The sequence below is a fragment of the Callorhinus ursinus genome, unplaced genomic scaffold (assembly GCF_003265705.2).
Source record: "Callorhinus ursinus isolate GAN/ISIS: 27379988/994484 unplaced genomic scaffold, GSC_fseal_2.0 scaffold42, whole genome shotgun sequence".
Lineage (NCBI taxonomy): Eukaryota > Metazoa > Chordata > Mammalia > Carnivora > Otariidae > Callorhinus > Callorhinus ursinus.
Window position 1 is genome coordinate 3,945,559 of NW_027397104.1, and position 13,709 is coordinate 3,959,267.

The window sequence follows — 13,709 nt, forward strand, 5'->3', positions numbered from 1 at the left end:
GGGCTCCAGGTATATATGTGAAAAAGGGACAACAGACCATAAAGAAAAATTATTATTTTCCTCAAAAAAAGTTGCCTTTCTATATTGGCCCAAATTGAAAATTCTTTTCATCACAATTCTTTAAAGTCTTTTAAAGTCCTTGCAGGCGAGGGGTGCCTGGGTGGCTCAGTCGGTTAGGCCTCCGACTTTTGATTTCGGTTCAGGTCACGGTCTCAGGGTCCTGGGGTAGAGCCCCCCTTGGGCTTCACGCTCAGTGCAGTCTGCTTATCCCTTTCCCTCTGCTCACCCCCCATAATTAAATAAATCTTTTAAAAAATAAAATAAAATAAAATCCTTGCAGGTGAGATAAAATGCTCTTGGTCCTAAGCTATATCTGAACATTTTCCGTTTAATGTGATGCGTTTCTTTTATAATTGAAAATTTTCCTCAACGAACTTAATCAAGTCAAATTAATTTAGCAGGTATTTCTGAGCCTCTTCCCTGCATTAAGCACTGTTAAATACCACCGGAGAGAGGGAGGTCAGGAAAATACTCATTGTTTCATAAGAACAGTACAATCTAACAAGGAGATAAGCACACAACTAACTATAATATGTTACGGGTCATAAGAAAGTGCAGGAAAGACGCAGCTATGGTCGGGGGAATTGAAAAGGCTTTACTGAGCACTGGGAGAAGGAATGAGGGCAGACTGATTTAGACTCGTAGGTATAGATGAACCAAGACTGGCTAAACGTTCCTCATTGTTGAGGCTGGGTTTATACTCTCTCTACTTCTTCGTATATCTGAAATTTTCCATTAAAAATAGCTAAAAAAGAGGGGCTCCTGGGTGGCTAAGTCAGTTGTGTCCGACTTTTGATGTCAAGGTCCTGAGTTCAAGCCCCACATTGGACTCCACACTGGGCATGGAGCCTACTTAAAAAAAAAAAAAAAGAAACAAGGCCATTTATTCTAGGAAGATGGTCAGCTGATAGCTCCTCAGGTAATGGCATGAATCCTATGAACTTTCTAATCTCTGGGTCACCTGGAGGGAGAGGGAGGGGCTGAGGTTGTAGCTGACTCCACAGGGAAGGGGACAAGCACAATGTGACTGAGGTTGGTCAGGGGGCCCGTTTTTGGTTCCCCAAGCCTCTTGCTCCATACTTGTTTCTCTACTTCCTACCGGGAGCAAGGGATTAAGCAGGCTCTGCCCCAGGGCAAGTCAGGAGTAACTGAGTCTAAGAAAAATGAAGGCAACTGTGTTGTCCCCATTGTACAGGTAACTGGGTGGTTATTTTTGGTCCTATCAAATTTAATAGTTGTTCAAATTTAATGCTTCTATCAAACGTAATACTTGTTTAATACATGCTAGAAAATACTGATTAGCAAAGTGAAGAAAATTAAAAAATCAACTGTATCCCACCAGCAAGAAAAAAACCACTCAGCATCTGGCATATCCTTTGCCTTTGTGCATGTGTGTGCATGCCCATATACCCATGCACATGTTTTCTCTCCTCTAAGAACAGGAAGGACCACAGGAAAATATTCCTGGGTAACACGGTTTTAAGTGTAAAAACTATACTTCATGACAGCTCATGAAACAACATTTTACAACACTAGTTTAAGGGCTGCATAGTAGTCCATTAAAGAACACTCGTCTGGTACTTGTGGTCTTGGACAGGGGGTTAAGTCGTCTAATAAAATGTTTTGATCTGAGAGGCCTCTCTTCCAATATTATTTTGAATCAATATATATAGTAGTATATATACTAGTGAACTGTGATGTGACAGTTAAAATAATTTGTTTTCTTAGAGGAGAAGAGGTGGTGGTAATATTCTTACCACAGAAATAATCTTATTTTCCTTTAAAAAGTATAGGTTGTTGGGATTTTAGTTTTTTGTTTTATTTTTAGGTTATAAAAGCAATACATGAATGGTGCAGGGTAGGCAAACACACAGTATTACAAAGAGTAGTAAGTAAAAATTCCCATTTTTTTTCTACCCCATTTCACTCCCCAGAACTGGCTCCTGGTAAGAGCTTGGCATGTCTGTCTTCCAAACATTCACAAGGCTATTTTAAACACATGGAACAATAATCGCACAGCCACATATCCTAGGTACATATATAAATATACAAATATGCATGTATACATATGCATACACACAATGTACATATACAGTGTATGTAACATAAACACATACAATGACAATTTTCCTTCCTTTTTTTAAACACTTCTTTTGTCCCTCTCCTTGGAATCAGAATAGCTATTAGAGGCACTACTGGTTTTTGCATAAGAACACCCCAAATTCACATGCTGGCTTAGATTGCAGGTCTATCAATCCCAGCATCTGCCGCGGCTCCTGAGAGAGAGGCAGTTGGGAATAAAGACACCCTCCCCTCCTCATTGTCCATCACTGTGTCCTCAAAACGTGAACATACTTGGCCTTTATTTAAACAACCTACTATGGATGCTTTTTCAATCGATTCCAAATCCTTTGCGGTTGCCACTTCTAGCTATACCTGTCTTCGAGCACCAAATCTGTGGTATTCACCGATAAAGCCCTAAAGAATGTACTTTTCCATGAAATTATCTCCTCGAAGGCGTGGCTCCTGTTCTGACATTCTAAGATGGGACTGCAAACTATGGCCCAGCCCCTGTTTTTGTAAATAAAGTTTTATTGGAACCCAGCTGTGCCCATTCATTTGCATATTGCCTAGGGTTGTTTTCTTCACACGGGAGCAGAGCTGAACAGCGGCAGCGACTATGACAGACTGTAGAGCCCAGGGGGCCTAAAGAAAAGTCTGCTGATTCATGTTCTAGGATATGGTAAAAACAGACTTTTTTTCCCTATCAAAAGTTCTGGAGGAATTGAATCACATACCTCATATTCGGTGTCTCTGTCTAGGTTAAAGAGTTTATTTTATTATTATTATAATTATTTTTAAAGATTTTATTTATTTAAGAGAAAGAGAGAGAGCACAAGTGGGAGGCCGGGGGAGGCAGAGGGAGAAGGAGAAGCAGGCTCCCCGCTGACACAGGGCTCCATCCTCGGACCCTGAGACCAAGACGTGAGCCAAAGTCAGATGCTTAACTGACTGGGCCACCCGGGCGCCCTTAAAGAGTCTCTTTTTTAAAAAATACAGGTGACCCTTGAACAACAAGGGTTTGAAGTACATGGGTCCACTGATCCACAAATTGTTGTCAATAAATACAGTAAAGTAAATGTATTTTCCTTATGATTTTCTTCACATTTTATTTTCTGTAGCTTTATTGTAAGAATGCAGCATATCATACATGTAACATACAAACTGTTCATTAATTGTTTACATCATTGGTAAGACTTCCGATCAGCAGTAGGCTATTAGTAGTGAAGTTTTTCGGGAACCAGAAGTCTTACCTGGATCTTCTACTGCGCAGCGGCTCAGTACCCTTGACCTCCATGTTGTTCAAGGGTCAACCGTACAAACACAAAAGCCCACTGGCTCTGACAGCAGCAATGCTGTGCTGGTAAACCTTTAACCACTTGCTCTCTGCGGTGGGGGAGCTCTGGATTACACCATTTGCTGATTTCCATGGTGTGGACAGTCCCATAAAGGCTAACTTCAAGCTAAAAAAATATGTGACGCCCTTGAACATGGAGTTGGGAGGAGATGCATACAAATGCTAATGCAAACTAGCTCCTGCAAACCCCTGGTTCCTCGGGCATCAGTGGTCCCACCGCCCACTTTAAAGATGTAGACACTGAGGCCCAGAGAGAGTGTCTTGCTCAAGGCTGCCCCAGTGACTGGAACCCCACTAGAGCTCATTTCCCAGTACAGGGTCTGGCGGCCCCCAGGGAATCACTTCCCCTGTAAAAGGAAGAACAGAGGAAAGAAGGCAAAGGAAGTTCTTCACCAGGCACATTGTAATAAATGCTGGATTTATCATTATCTTTGCAGCTTGCGACTCTGGCTTTCTCAGCATGTGCTCTGAAGCACACAGCGGGTAGGGGTAGTGTTCGTCACGCAGGGCCAGGTTTCATGCGAACACTCGACAGTGGCCTGTCTCCGTTAACCAGCACTTACCTAAGCTACCAGACTGTGAACTCCAGAAAGACAGGGGCTGCATCTGTTTGTGCTCACTGCTTCCCCCCCCGCCCAGTGTCCAGGACAGAACTGGGCACTTGGTAAAGTGGATAGTCAATAAATTAAGTACTGAAGGGATAAAGGCATGAGACCCCCACCATCAAAGTGGTGCTTTATTCCAAGAACACAGCAGGTGCACAGAGATCTCATTCCCTTCTCCCTTCTGTGGCCAGGGCAACAACATGCAATATGCTCATGTACTTTAACATCTCTCAACTATCAGCTGCAGTATCCAAGCTGCTTCATCAGAGCAGGAGAGGCTCTGTGGATGGAGGAGCAACAGGGAGGACAGAGTTAGAGAATCATTTTCCTTTGGTGAATATACGTATGTAATTTCTATCTGGAACTTGTCTTGACAGAGCATAAAGCCAAGGGAATAAACCCATGAGGGATCCCACCTACCACAGAGCAGGGCGCAGAACATGGCTTTCTGGTAGGGGCTGAGGCAGGGCCGCTCCAGGTGGTACACCTCTAAAAGTGGAAAGTGAAAGAGCAGCAAGACTGGGGAATCCTAATATTCCAACGAGCTCAAGGCTACACAAGTACAAATAGCAATGAACGTGGAGGAAAGGAAGGCAATGTTCTTTTGGAAATGACTTTTTGACTACTTGGTGACTCTCACACCAACCCCTAACACACTTGGCATGGGCTCCCCGTGGCCACTTCTCTGAACCCACAGGTCCTGTTTGCCATATCACTGCTGTGATCTGGGCACACAGACAGATCAGCTCTGTGGGCACAGAAACAACCAAAGCCATCTGTGAGCCTTGCTGAGTTTTCAGGAGGCCACTCACTGGGGCTCATCTCTTATGTGAAGACCTAGTACTTAGTTTCCAAAGCGAGATCAAGCTTGGTCCCAAATTCTAGAGGTTAACATTGTTCATGCATGGGGTTTAGAGCAAGCATCCCAAACAAGAAGCAAGACCAATGACTGAAGCCTCCAAAGAATTTCCTACACCAGTGGTTCTCAAAGTGTGGCGCAGGAACTCTAGGTATCCACAAGATCAAAACAACTTTCATTATAATACCAAGAAGCAATTTGTCTTTTTCACTGTCACATGTTCAGGAGTATAGGTGGAGATTTCCAGAGGCTACATGATGTGATATTGCAAGACTGAATGAAGAAGCATATATTAAGAATCCAGCTGCCTCTATTAAACCTGACATAAAGACATTTGCAAAAATATAAAACAACACCACTCTTCTCAGTAACATTTTGTTTTGGAAAATATGGATATTTTCATAAAATGCTATGTTAATATATTATAGGCCCACTATTTTAAAAGATGGATTATTAAATATGGTAAATTTTGTTTTGTATATATGGTAAATATAAAAAATATAACTCACATAAACAAAAGGTAGAGGAATTTTTATGTGTAAAGGGGTTTTGAGGTCCCCCAAAAGTTTGAGAACTGCTGTCCTAGAGGCTGTGTCTCCCTGCCCCCAACCCTGTGAGGAGGGTTATGTGTGTTGCAGGAATGATGTGCCATTCTGATGTCTGGCTGGATTAGGAAAGGCAGCTCATTTTCCTTCCTGGATCTCTGAATCTATGAGGGTAGGCTCTGTGCCCAACTCTTCCACCTCACCCCATTTGCCCCTCACCACTTGGTGTGGATTCCCCGATCTGCCGGCTCTGTGAGGATTTCCCTATTCTGCAAGCCCGGGAGCGGTGGTGGGAACTCCCTCGTGAGGCCCGCACACCCTCCTGGGGTCAGGACACCCCAGCGAGGCCCGCACACCCTCCTCTGGGTTAGGATCCGCCAGTTCGGCCGGCCTGCAGAGCCTGGACGAGGACTCCCAGTGAGGCCCGCACAACCTCGGCGAGGACTCTCCGGCGGCATGCCCAGTCAAGGCAAAAGAGGGACGAGGAAAGCCATTTCCAGTCCCCGAACCCTGTCCCCAGCGCGGCACAGGCTGGAGACAAGGCGGAGAGGTCAGTCCCCAGGAGCTAGTCCCCTCCCCGATTCTCCCCGGGGCCTTCCCCGGCTTTTCTCCAGCCCCGGGCCGCTCTGCGCACCTCAGTCCCGCTCAGGGAAGGAGCCTCGGGCGCCGCGGCAGAGGCTCGCGCCGACTGCTCCGGGGACAGGGCGGCCGGCGCTCCCGCCCCGGGACATCCGTCGGGCCGGACCAGTACTCACCGCTGAAAGCCCAGCCGGGATCTGACGGGCTGGCGGGCGCCAAGTGCGGGGCTAGTTCCAGTACGCTGCGCGGTTCCAGCGGCCGCCGCCTCCGCGCCCCTCCCCCTGCGTCCCCCGGGGCCACCGGCCGGTGGGCGGAGCAGGGGCGGGGCGCGGGGCGCCGGCCCCGGGCGCCGCTGGGCCGCGGCCAGAGGGGCGGGGCGGGGCGGGGCGGAGTCTGTCCCGGCTCCCCGCCCGGCCCGGATGGAGCTACTTGGCCCTGGGCGGGAAGGGGGCGGTGGCTAAGGGCTCAGCGGGAGGAAGCGTGCCGACGCGTGCTCGGTCAGCTTCACCTCTGCGGGCCCACGGCCTGGGACGCGGGGGACTTTCGCTCACTCTGAGGTATAGGGTGGGACTGCCCGGCTCCCGCTAGGAAGTGAGCCGAAGGAGTGGGAAAGAAATGTCGTTTTTCTTTTTTGCTTTTAAAAAATGACTTGGCTATAAAGGTAGAGGCTTCATTCTTTGGCAGCTCCCGTACGTGTAATCACGTTACCCCTCTCCCCACCGCCTCGCCCCCTTTCACCCCCTTGTGTCCACCCCCTACCCCTACTCCCGCCTTAATGCCTTGCAAAACGTACCAAATGGGCATCGGAATCACGCTGACATAATAGGACTTCGACGTTCCCATGGTTATGAATGCAAAGTTTCTAGTGTAAAAAAATTTTTTTAACGTGTGACAACACTTTGTAATGCAGGCTGTTCACCAGTCGGATATCAGGGGAATGGCTGAGAGTTGACCCTGAGTGGGCCTTCTTCCCAAGATCTGCTTTTGATTGATAGGTTGGTTGGAGTTGCACCCTTTCAAACAAATGTGAGTAGAAATAACTGATTAGATCTTTCTAGATCAAAAGTGGTGAGGTTTTCCTGCCAACTTATATGGAAAATTACTGTAGTTTTCTATCTTGAACATCTGAATAAACAGCTTATAGGACGAATAGCTAATAACTAATACTAATTCCCACTGCTACTAGTTAGTTACCATTCTGCTTCTCTGTGCAGGGTCCTATGGTTGGATCTTCACATATCTTATTTAATTCAACTCCTCCATCTGTCCTGTGAAGTAAGGAATATTACCCCATTTTGCAGATATGAAATGCCCCATAGCTGGGATTCAGTCCTCATGCCTGTTTGTCTTCTAAGCCCATACTTTTCTCACCATGCTATACTAGGGTACAGCTGTCCCCTAATTATATCTAATTTTTAAATATAAAGGGTTATATTTAACTTTGAAAGATGAGATATTTACTGTATTTCCAATATGGAAGAAAACTTTCTTCCCACACGCTTCCTAAATTCACATTCACCCATTCTTCTTATGCACATTCGTTGAACGAACTTTCCTTGAGTGTCTACCATATGCCAGAGGTTCACCACAAACTCTGAAAAATAATAATAGAGTTCCCTTGGAAGTTAGGGTGATAATGTTCAATGATAACAGACATCTGGTATGTCTAGTATATCATTTCTTGACAGAAAATGATAAAATCAAAACTCTAAAGGGGATTGGAATTTATTAGTAAACACTGGCCCAAACCATGAAGGAAATCCAGATATCCTTTACTTTTTAAGGGTCAGTGTTCCACACTTCAGTTTTATGAAAGACTTACAGTCCTACCTGTTTCGCTAACTGAAAGAAATCTGAAAAGGATTTTCACTTTTACGAGAAAGATGAAAAGTGAAAATAGCATTCAGTGTTTGTTTTGCAGCAAGCTGTTAGATGGGGAGAGTGGCCCCGCCAAGCTCCTCCCAGAACTACACTCAGCAACACAGCATCGAGCCACCATAGCTTTGGACCGTCTGTGAGCATCTGTGCTTTATCTCGATTGGTTTTGTGCATCCCTTAGCAAGATGCGTCCTAAGGTATCAGAAAAGCCTAAAATAAGTTATTTTGTGGATCTGGGAATGCTCAAAAAATTTTCCACAGAAGGTAATGGTGATTGCTTCTTTGCTTTTCGCCATTTCGGTTTCCTAGGAACGCTCCGCTTTCGGAGAGCAGGAGAAACCTGTAGTACCCACATCACCGGGCTCTGTTGCTCTCAGGAAGGTCACCAGTGACATGCAGATTGCAAATCCACTGGCCTGTCTTCTGTTCTTGTCCTCACTGACTGCTCCGTGTTATTTGACACTGGTGACTAGTCTTTCCTTGTCTTCTCTAACCATCAGTCTGCTCCCTCCTTCCTGTCGAGTTTCTTCCGCATTCTGAATCTTACTTCTGGAATTTGGATCTCATGGTGCATTGAGAAAGCTAAACATTTAAGGGGTTTAGAACCGTATTACTAGGCTTATATAGGGTCCGCCTGACAAATATTTCAGTCGTGGCACAAAAGACTCTGCAAGTGGCCTAGAGGAGCATATATACTTTATGGACCTTCTGAGAAGAAGTCATCCAGGGGTGGAGCTTGTCAGGCACCGCAGATGACTCCAGGGGCTAGTGGCAGAAGGGCCTTCAGTTGAGGCCATTGCACTGTTCTAGCAGTCTCACCTGCCAGAAGCTTCTGCTGCCATAAGCACCATGAGGATGTGGTCAGAGACCTGTTATGCTCTGAGGAATGTCTCATCATACTCCATACTGACTTCAGTTACTTGTATAAACTGGACTTCCTCAGTTTATAGAAAGGTCCTGAAAACTGTACCCAACTAACTTTGTATCATGTTTTTCAATTTATAATGCACTTGCACACATATCATTTGATAAAAAGGAAATGGTGTCAGAGAAAGGCAGTCTGAGAGCACATTTCTCCTATCTCCTGGTGCCATTGAAAATATACGTTCACATGCTGTTCTCTTGGAGAGACTGAGCTTGAGAGTCGGACCACCTTCTGAAAAACACCAGTGGTGGTTCCCAAACTGTTTCTTGGAATCACCAGAGGGCACTTATTAAGAATACTGCCTCCTTGGGACACCTGGGTGGCTCAGTTGGTTAAGTGTCTGACCCTTGATTTCAGCTCAGATCATGATCTCAGGGTTGTGAAATTGAGCCCTGCGTGAGGCTCCATGCTGGGCGTGGAGCCTACTTAAGAGTCTCTCTCTCTGTGTCTCCTTCTGCCCCCTCCCCCCCCAAAAAGAAAGAAAAGAACACTGCCTCCTGTGTCCCCCACCACCTAGAATGTTGATTCATTAGGTAAGGGGTGGGATCTGTGCTCAGAGTCTGAGGAATCTAAACACTGCGGGTGATCTGGCATGTCCACAGATTGGCACCAGGGAGCAGCTGCCTGAAATATATGCCATGAGGGTGAGACCATGTCAGTTTGTTCATCACCCCTAACACAGAGCCTGGAACACAGTAGGTGTTCAATATAAGTTTGTTGACTCTTACTTACTGTCAGTTTCTTCCTGCCCCCTACTGTATTACACTTTGTTCCATGTTCTCTAGCATGGCCCAGAGGGGGAAACATCAGCAATGCATGAAGTATAAGGTGGTCCTTTCTGAAATTCTTTTTTTTTTAAAGATTTTATTTATTTATTTGACACAGAGAGAGAGATAGCGAGAGCAGGAACACAAGCAGGGGGAGTGGGAGAGGGAGAAGTAGACTCCCTGCTGAGCAAGGAGCCCGATGCAGGGCTCCATCCCAGGACCCTGGGATCATGACCTGAGCCGAAGGCAGACGCTTAACGAACAACTGAGCCACCCAGGCGCCCCGGTCCTTCCTGAAATTCTTGTTTGAGGGAACTCTAGAATACCCATGTTCATCACTCAATGTATGTCTTCCTCATACTAGAGGAAGTTTGAAATAAATGTTTTCCGTTCCCTTAAAAAATGCTTATTCATAATAGAGAAAGGCAGTGATTAGCCTCGTCTTGGCCCCCCCCAAATATCCAACTGCCACCCCCTTCCACAGCCATCATCTACTTAATTTTTGTGCTCCCTTTCTTACTGCCTCAGTGCCTGAGTCCTTGAGCTGCTTTCCCAAGGAACTAGGAACTCCTGGCCATCTGCTTTAAACGCCATTCCCCTCCACATAACTAGTGATAAAAGCCAAATGTGGTCAAATGTCCCACTGAATCTTCACAACAGCCCTTTGAGGCTTGGTGACATTGTCACCATTTCACCAATAAGGAAACAGATTCAGAGTGATTTTATAACTTACTTGAGGTCACATTACTGGCATCACATAACTGTGATTGCTGGGGTTTGAACAAATGCTGATTTAACTCCAGAGCTTGTGCTTTTAACCTCTATGTGATGAGGTATAATTTTATTTAAGTGAAATCATCAGATGCTCTGAGGTTATAAATGATTCTTTGCAGGAAAGAAGAGGAATGTGACTGCTCTAGGAGGGAACTTTGGTCCAACACCACATAGTCCAGAATTCCTTATTCATTTATTTTCAGGGCTTCTTCTCCCTGGTTATAGTACAAAGATCCCTGATGCAGCCCTACAATTTAGGTGCACACAGGTGAAAATGCTCCTCGTCCTGGGGTTTGGAGATGTTAGAAGTCAGGAGCAGTAATATCATTATTCTGAGGCTGCAGCTACTGACTTTTTCATTTTTTTTTCAAGAAAATTATTTGCTAACATCGACAAGTGAGAGAAAAATAGCAAATTTGGCGCTAATTGGACTCATTTTCATTTCCAGTTTATGAGGAGACTGTTTTCGTGTATTAGATTAACCACTTTTAAAAAATCTTTCTACAGACCCTGTGCTCTTGCTCTTATATTCTCTTCATTCTTTTCCACCCTCTATTCTCTTTGTACTTCATTCTGGGTATTTCTTTCTGACTTGTCTTGCAGTTACTACAAAAGCACTGGGTTCCCCAAACTCATTTTTCCTAAGCCACAAAGCAGACACCCTGTATGCATAGCATCCACCTGGGCCCTCTACTCAGTCCCCACGGGGAACTGATGTGACATTATTTTCATGCTACTTGCTGTGTATCAGTAATAAAGTACTTTATCTCTGACCCAAGGATCTCGTGTCTTCTGCCAACATCCATGACACAGTAACAGCCTAAATTATTAACACGCGTAGGGTAAAATCTTAGTTTCTGACAGTTTTGGTGACAAGATGGGATGCTGGCAGAGACATGCCTTTCTGGAAGACCCTATGGGCTGTGTTAGTGGGCAAGAGAAGACTCTCCAGGATCTAGAAGCAAATGCTTTTATCCAAGTGGTGAGCAAGGTGCAGAGTAGGCACCTTCTGCTCCCCCAGTGTACATTTAGAGGATAAGTGATACAAAGAGGGATTGAAACAATTTACCCAAATGATGTTTTGATTGTACACTCTCCTCAAGAGTAGGAAGAGAAAGGGATGTTATATGACAGTGGGGCAGCCAAAAGTGGCTGTAGCCGCTGGGTCAGGGGTTCCCCAAATTTAGATAAATGATGTCAGCAGTATGGAGATAGAAACTTAGGTGGATCAGAAACGGGCACTGGTTTGGATGAGCCCTGCTGGCAGCTACTTGAAACTGAAAGTTGATACAAAGCCTTGCTTACTGGCAAGGGACTGCTCTGTTCCTCTGCACCTCCCAATTCCTCCCTTCCCCCACACCCCAACTTCAGCTGCTTTAAGGAGAAAGCTGAGTATGCTTGAGGAACCTCAAGAAGGGAGAAACTCAAATATTTTTAGCTTTGTTGATTGCAAGTGCCCAGGCTACAATCCCACCCAGTTAGTGGGGGGTTGGGGTGCTAGATGCCAGGGTAGCTGGAGGCACCGAGGACTGTGGAGAAAGCTGCAAGAATATGTGCAAGGAAATTGGTGGGGAGCCTGGCTTGAAGAGACAAAGGATTAAAAAAAAAAAAAAAGCCATCCTCCGAAGCTTATCTTCCTCCCCCTCTGTCTGTATCCCCCCACCTTCTAGACTTCCAGCAGCTGTAGCCCTTTATATGCCTATTAGACTTCTTGGTCTATTGGTCCATGTTCCATGGGGCAGTGGTTCTCAACCAGGTGATTTAGTGCCCCCTTCCAAACCTGTGGCATTTGACAATGTCTAGAGATATCTTTGGTTGTCACAACTAAAGGAAGGAGGGTGTGTTCTACTGGCATGTAGTGCGTAGATGCAGGAATGCTGCTAAACATCTTATAGTGCACAGGACATCTCCCCAAACAGATAATTATCCAACCCAAAACGTTAGTAATGCCAAGGATGGGATCCTTGCTGGGGGTGTGGGGTGAGGGGAGGCATCCAAACATCAGCTGATGGGGTTTGGGCAACGTTTTCTGTGAAGAAGGAAAATTAAAGTGACCTGGTAGGGAGGGCTTTTTGTGCTGAATCAATGTACTACTGTCTTTCACTGCCGAATGTATAATTGATATTCACGTTATACGTGCTTGTTATACGTGAATACTCATGAAGTCCAGAAAGGATTCTTTCATTCAAGGACTGTGGCATGTAGAGAGGTAATCTCTGTCCTCTTATCGGTGGTCTAGCAAAAGGAATATAAAATCTGAGAAGAAATGGAAATCACAGCTTTAAAGACAACTATTGCAAAATTCAGAGAAGCAATTCCCTAGTACAACATCGCCACCTGCTGATTCAGGCACCAAGTGTACCTCTTTTAAAAAAAACGGGGTGCCTCAGGGGAATGGGGGGTTGGGGGAGGGGGTAGGAGGCGTGACTATTGACCTGTTGCTGAGCTCTTGTTGAAAAAGAAAACCTGACCTGTGACTTCGCAAAATGTCCCCATTTGGGCGTGGGTTAGATCAGGCTTGACAACGAATAAGGAAAAGGCCCAGTATACCTCACCTGTCAAATTGGAAATTGTTTCCACACTTGGAAATTGGATATTCAAGGACCTAGTAGCCTGGCTCCAGCAGCATCTCGGTTTACATGGAAAAGCAGCAGCTACTGCTGTGGGGAAACTAGATTCACATTATAGCACCTGAAATAAAGCCACAGGCTCAATGGGGCCCTCAGTTCCCAGAGGCTCAACTTAATGCTGGGGCCTGGTTCACTGATGGTTTGGCTAAGCTCAAACCTGTTAGTGTCCACTGGGGACCTCTAGCTGTTTAACTACTGCTCCATATATGCTGTACTAAAAATTGGCGTTGTTGTTCACTCACTGCACAGACCCCAAGGCCATTTTTTGCAACTCTGATCAGTACTCCCTATGATGAAACGTATTTTTTACTGACTCTTGGGGTAGTACCAATGACTTAGCTGTCTAGTCTCTTATCTGGTCCACCCCTTGGAAGACCATAGACTTCAGGATAAAACAGCCCTGGCAGCTTTGGTAGGAACACCTAAGACTCCAGATGTACAAGCGTGGGGGCAATAAATATTCTCTTTGTCGCCTAGACCCAACACCATCACTCAAGGCGAACAGCAGGTGCAGCAGAGAGTCTGTGGACATGGCTGATAGTCAGATATACTGCTGTGCCTGAGCAACCTTCAGTTGCAGCTCTCAACATGGAGCCCCTTTAAACAGGTACAAACACATGGACTGGCACCACCTCCCCCCATTCTGTTACAAATTCACATGCTTCTCTG